The 5,660-nt window shown below is 49.3% G+C and overlaps 1 long non-coding RNA gene across 3 annotated transcripts in view; it reads left to right on the forward strand.

The window, feature by feature from the left end:
* The first annotated feature begins 936 nt into the window (after positions 1-936).
* Positions 937-5,660, forward strand: part of LOC104876437 — a 13,864-nt gene continuing 9,140 nt past the window's right edge. The window contains exons 1-2 of one of the 3 annotated variants that reach the window (XR_784334.2): positions 937-1,110; positions 1,717-1,833. This is a non-coding gene — a long non-coding RNA (uncharacterized LOC104876437). Of the gene's footprint in view, positions 1,111-1,432; positions 1,583-1,716; positions 1,834-5,660 lie in introns of those variants that run through there. The other 2 variants (XR_784335.1, XR_784336.1) reach the window with 2 other exon arrangements.

Below are 5,660 nucleotides of genomic sequence, written 5' to 3' on the forward strand. Positions count from 1 at the left end.
AAAAAAAAAAAAAAAAAAAAAAAAAGTCTGTAGATTAGTGTATCAGTGTAAAGTTTCTGGTTTTGATCACTTTACTAAGGGTTTTAATCACGGCGTTGGGGAAGTTGGGAGAGAGTATATGGTAACTATGATTTTTACAATTGCTTTGTAAATCTGAAAATTACTTTGAAAGGAAAAAATAAAAATTAAATACAAATGAATAAAAATTGAAGCTCTCTGCCCTTGATCCAGAGATTCCCTTTCGGTAAATCTTGGAAATGGGCTGCAGGGCAGTGCTTTTCATAAACTTCCTAGAGTATGAATTTCCCTGTCCTTCAACTTCTCGGTCATTCATTCATACAAGCCAACACCTGTTAAGTGGACACAAAGTTGATGAAAACCTGCCTATGTAATGTGGGATGTCAGCTAGGTTGTGGTGTGAGCAATTTTGTAGTGTATACGTCAGGCCAGGTGTGGTGGTACATGCCTGTAATCCAAGTTTGAGCCCAGTGTGGGCAATTTAGTGAATTAATGAGACCATGTTGCAAAAGAATGAAAAAGCTCAGTGCACAGGCCTTGGATTCAATCCCCAGTACTGGAAAAAAAGGTTTCTATGTCCTTAAAGTCTTTTTTTTTTGGTACCGGGGAACGAACTTGGGACCTTGCGCTTGCAAGGCAGGTGGTGGAACCACTGAGCTAAATCCCTGGCCCCTTAAAATATTTTTTAAAAGCAAATGCTCCCTATGAATCAGACACTGCTTGATTTAACTAAATCCCCAAATTTATGAAGTGATATTTGGTTTTTTACGTTAGTTACCGTGGTCAGGGTTGTGGGGATAAAAAGTAAGGACACAGTTCCTGCCCTCAAAGAGTTTTGGTTCACTGGGAAAGATATACACTGCAAACTAACTCTAGGAGTTAGTTTCAAATTCAAAGGGGGCCTTGACCTGAGCTTACTGGTGGAGGGGAGGATGAGCGGTTGGTGTTGGAATGTTGGGTGTGCACGCTCTAAGGCAGTTGTGAGGTGGTTGAGCAGAGCTGACCGTTGGGGGATGAGGAGACAGTTGGAGAGGGAGGTTAGGGTTGAGAAGGCATAGTAGAGCTCAGAGGGGGCACTGGCTTCAGAAGGATGTAAGCGCTGTGTCTCTACTGTTTGGGCCTGAGAGGGGCACTGAGGTTGGATCCTTGTTCTCCAGGATCCCTCAGGCCAGGGTGGGAAAGCCTCAGAGCCACTATGATGTGAACATCTGGAAAGGGTGGACTTAGTCCCCTAATGGAGGGACTAGAGACGAGCTGCCTGAGGCTCAGGCTGGACGTAGGGGCCAGGAGTTGGGCGTGGTTGAGTTTCAGGGAAAGACAGACATCCATGGGATGTAGCCCACTGGTGTTTGGAAACATGGGTTTGTGGTTAAAGGAGAAAACTCAGAAAAAAACAATTGGGATTTCCCCCAGAACTGTCGGAGGGTGACTTTGGAGGGAGAAAGTATAGCCTGCAGGTCGTGAAGTGGCCAAGCGGAGTCCTGGACAGTGTCACACTGGAGGTCACGGAGGCAGAGGTGTGCTGGAGCCAGTCCTCTGATTCGAACTCCTGTCATGTGCAAGTGTGAGCTCTGTCCTTGTGTTTTCACTCCTTAAATTGGAGGACAAATAAAACATATGTCAAAGCATTATTACAGGATGAGGTGGGCTTGCAATATATAAAAAGTAATATATAATAACAAGGGTATTATTCATTAGGATCCATATGAGATCAAAGGAGCAACTCAAGGGGCTACCAAGAATACCACAGTGGTGCAAAGTCATTGAAACCCCGGCTGACATTACAGAGAAGTCACGACCCTGAAAACCAGCCAGGTATGCCACATGGATTATTGCAGACCATTCTCATTGTAACCTCGGGAGGGAATTTCTATTGTCATCCCAATCTATCATGTAACAAGATCAAGGTCAAAAAGTATGACTCCTATTTCCTGTTCTGATCGGAATCTTGGGTATAAATGCCCCTTGCTTTAAAGGCTTGTCTCACTTAAAGGTGGTCATTAGCAGAGTGCTTTCCAAGGGCTCAGGCTCTGCCAATCTAGGCTAAGGGCTAGCGATTTTAAAATGAATGCACCCTGAGCTTTATCCTCAGTGAGCTCCTAGGGTGAGGGCTCTTGCAGCCTCTTCCTCCACTGTGCTTTGTCTAATACAGCACAACCTCTGAAGGTCTTTCCAAGGTCCAGGTTCCTCTCTAGCTTAAACACTTTCTGTGGTTAGGGGTGGCCTCCAGCCCAGTTATGAATCAGCTCCACCTGGATCAAAGTTCTCTGCCTGATTTCGGGGCCTTGTGTGTGCTCAGACCCATCATCCGTCCCAGCTTTATCCCCACTGGTACCCAACCCTTATGGGGTGACTTGGTCAGGCAGATCCCTTTCCTGCTCCATGAATGCCCTTCATTCATCTTGGTTTTTTGGCCCAAAATGTGACCCCTCCGTCACCTCCCTCTAACCCACCCTCTTCCTACACTAGCCCCACCCACAGGAAGTCTTTCTGGCCTATGTATCCACACTAATCCTCTTCTTCCTCCTGTCTCTCTTTTGTAAGATTTAGATGAGATCCTAAATCTTGGGTCCAGGTGAGAAGCTGTGCTAGCTGGCGCCAAGTGGACCTGTCCTACGTTATTTATTCACGGACACAGAAGCTCCTCGAGCCAGGCACAATAGCTCCCCTATCCCTGGGAAGTCCCAAGAGCTTGCTAAATTCCTGCCAGCATCCTGTGCCCCGGCTCAGCTCTTGAGTTGGAAGAGCAGTGAGCTGCAGGGAAAGCGCACTGGAGTCGGGGTCTCGAGGTCTGTGCTGTCCCTCCGATCTACATGGGCGATGACTTTGAGCAAATGGATTCTTCCCTTTAGGCCTCTGTGTTGTCTATAAACTGTAGAAATGGCATTAGGCCAGACTTTCCCAAGTGCCTTTTTGGTAACCAGGACCAAAAGATGTTCAGACTTTAATGTGCACGTGGATTCCCTGGAGAATCTGGTAAATGCGGGTTCTGATTTAGTGGCTTTGGGGGTGCTGCTTCTGAGAGCTCCCAACTGATCTTCACACTGGTGTCCCTGAACCTAGGTGTGGCATTACACAGGATCTGTTCAGCCCGCGCTGAACACTAGAAAGGTCCAAGAAGTGCTTCCCTCCTCCAAGTCTCTATTTTAGATTTTTTATTTTTTTAATTTTTTGGTACCAGGAATAGAATTTAGGGCCTCAAGCTTGTTTGTGGGGGCGCTGCACCGCTGAGCTACATCCCTGGCTCTCTTTATTTTAAAATTAAAGTACTCTAGGGAAGACTCTAAAAAGCCTGCTGTTAGAAGTGCAGCTCAGGCTCCTTAAATGAGATCTTGTGTGCTGATAATTTAAGACAAATTAGTGGTTTCATGTGAGGTGGTTGTCTCTACTGCCCCCGTGTGGTCATCTTGTGCACTCACCGTGGGATTTCAAACAAATTTCCCGCTAGAGACCAGACTATTAGAACAATAAAGGAAATAATGTTGCTGCCTGTAGTGAACAGGGCTTCTCAGTGACCCCAGGACCCACCCTTCCATGAGATAGCTCCCCTGTCTAGTGCTGGATACATTCCTTTAAACAAAGGTCTCAGTTCCAGTGTCCTAGGGGTAGACCAAATGAATGGAAAAGCTTTAGGTCTGCCCAGTACAGGGGCAGTCCAGGAAGAGGGACCCGAAGGAGCACCTGAGACTGCCAAGCCAACCCCTTGGCCAGAGCTGGACAGGTGCTCAGAGGGGCCATATATAGGGCCGGAGGTATCTGTGTTTGGATTTTGAATGACCCCTCGTGCCAATGCCATAGGAAAGCAGGTGGGTTTCTCCTAACTGTCTGAGCTGGGGTGGCTGTCAGAAGCCGTGGACACTAAGGGCTTTTTCAGAGGCCTCTTTGCAGGTGAGTAGCAGATTCGGGGTGGTAACTCAGCCCCCGGGACCCACCTCATTCTCCATTTCGGATCCTTTTCCCCTGAAGCTGAGAGTGAGTGCATCCTTAGTACCCAGGGGCCTGGTGTTATCTGGGCACTGCTCCCCACTCACTGCGGAGGAGGACATCTGCTCAGAAGAGGTGGGGGACAGACCTGAGGGCTGGGGAGGCAGCCTGGAGAGGAGGGGTCCTCAGCTCCCAGCAGCCATGGTGCAACCGGATGATCGCAGACACTGCAGTGGGACGGGGATGACTTTTGCCCTGGGAGTCTATAAACACACTTTCAATTGTGTCCCCATCCTGCTCCTAGCCTTGACCTCACCATGGTCAGAACATCCAGGCTCCCCATCCTGAGCATCCCTGCCAGGCACACTTCCAAGTACAGTCCCGAGACACCTGCTCCAAGTGTGTATTCTTTTTTTGTTTTGGGTACCGGGGATCGAACTTGGGACCTTGCACTCACGAGGCAGGCAGCAGCACCACTGAGCGACATCCCCGGCCCCCAAGCATGTGTTGTTTAGTCCTCTTCCCCAGCCCACTCGGGCAAATCCAATACCATTGCCTGGGGGCTCCTCCCCCCACCTCGTCTTGCCAAAATGGCACAGGGTGACTTGTTCCTGTCCCTGCACCCACTGGGAATCTTCCCCAGGCACAGTCCCTTTGCACTTTTTCTTTTCCCCTGGGATAATGGCTCTGTCCTAGAGGTGCAGGGTGGTTTGGACTTTGTTGAGTCTCCCACAACTGGTTTGTAAGAGGCATTTTTTTCATGTGTTCTCAAGTGTCCCATTGTGGGCAGGTTCGAACACAGAAATCAAATGTTCACTGGTAGGATCAAGGTGTGAGTACTGGGGGCATCCTAGGAATCCCACCCACCAGATGAGGACATGGCCAGAGAGGGTGGTGTGGTGGGGGGAGATGGGCAAATTCCTGAGGTGGAGAGGCTCTCTGAAGAGGAAGGGAGGAAGGGGAAACAGCTGGAACAAGGGGAAAAATAAGGAGATGCCTTGGCTGCCTTTCTTGCCCTCAGAAATGCCTTTCCCACCTGTACCACATCTGCCTGTTTTCCCTTCACAGTTGGGCCCCAGTCTCTTCTCCACTATTGGAGCCCCTCTGATAGATGTCCTTGGTCTTTGGTCCTCTGCCTTCCTCAAGGAAGCCCACGGGGACCAGCAGAGTGTCTGGTTATTTTCGATTCCCAAAGTGTAGGTCTCAGCGGCCAGCACCGCAGAAAGCCTCGGAGAGGTGAGGCCGAGTACTGTATGTTCTTCCAGGCTGCAGTAAGAAGGGAAAGTGATTTGTAGATGGCAGGCATGGTTTCTTCATCAGTAGGGATCCTGGGGATTCCCAAGGGGTGGTGGAGAGTGAAGGAGAAATTGCCAAGGAGGGAACCCCAAGCCCAAGCAAACCTCTTTAGAAGGCAAGTGCAGTTTGTGCTACTCAGGAATTAGCCAGCAGGAGGCACTCTGGCCCCACCTGCCATTCTTGTGTTGGTTTCCGGGTCTCCATCTTGCCCAGAGCTGTGGGCCTTGGGGGTAGACACCATCCCCCACCCCGAATTACTGGGTGTGGAGACCCCCCCCTACCTTCACAACCCACTGTCTGTAGGGGGAGTAGGAAGTTTCTAAAGATTCAAAGTGGCCTGGGCCATGGGCACGGGTCTAGTTCCCGTCTTGCTCCCAACCAGCTGAGCTGAACGATCTTTTTTTTTTTTTTTTTTTTTTTTT

The sequence above is a fragment of the Fukomys damarensis genome, unplaced genomic scaffold (assembly GCF_012274545.1).
Source record: "Fukomys damarensis isolate Sample0158 unplaced genomic scaffold, DMR_v1.0_HiC HiC_scaffold_32, whole genome shotgun sequence".
In the NCBI taxonomy this organism is placed as follows: Eukaryota; Metazoa; Chordata; class Mammalia; order Rodentia; family Bathyergidae; genus Fukomys; species Fukomys damarensis.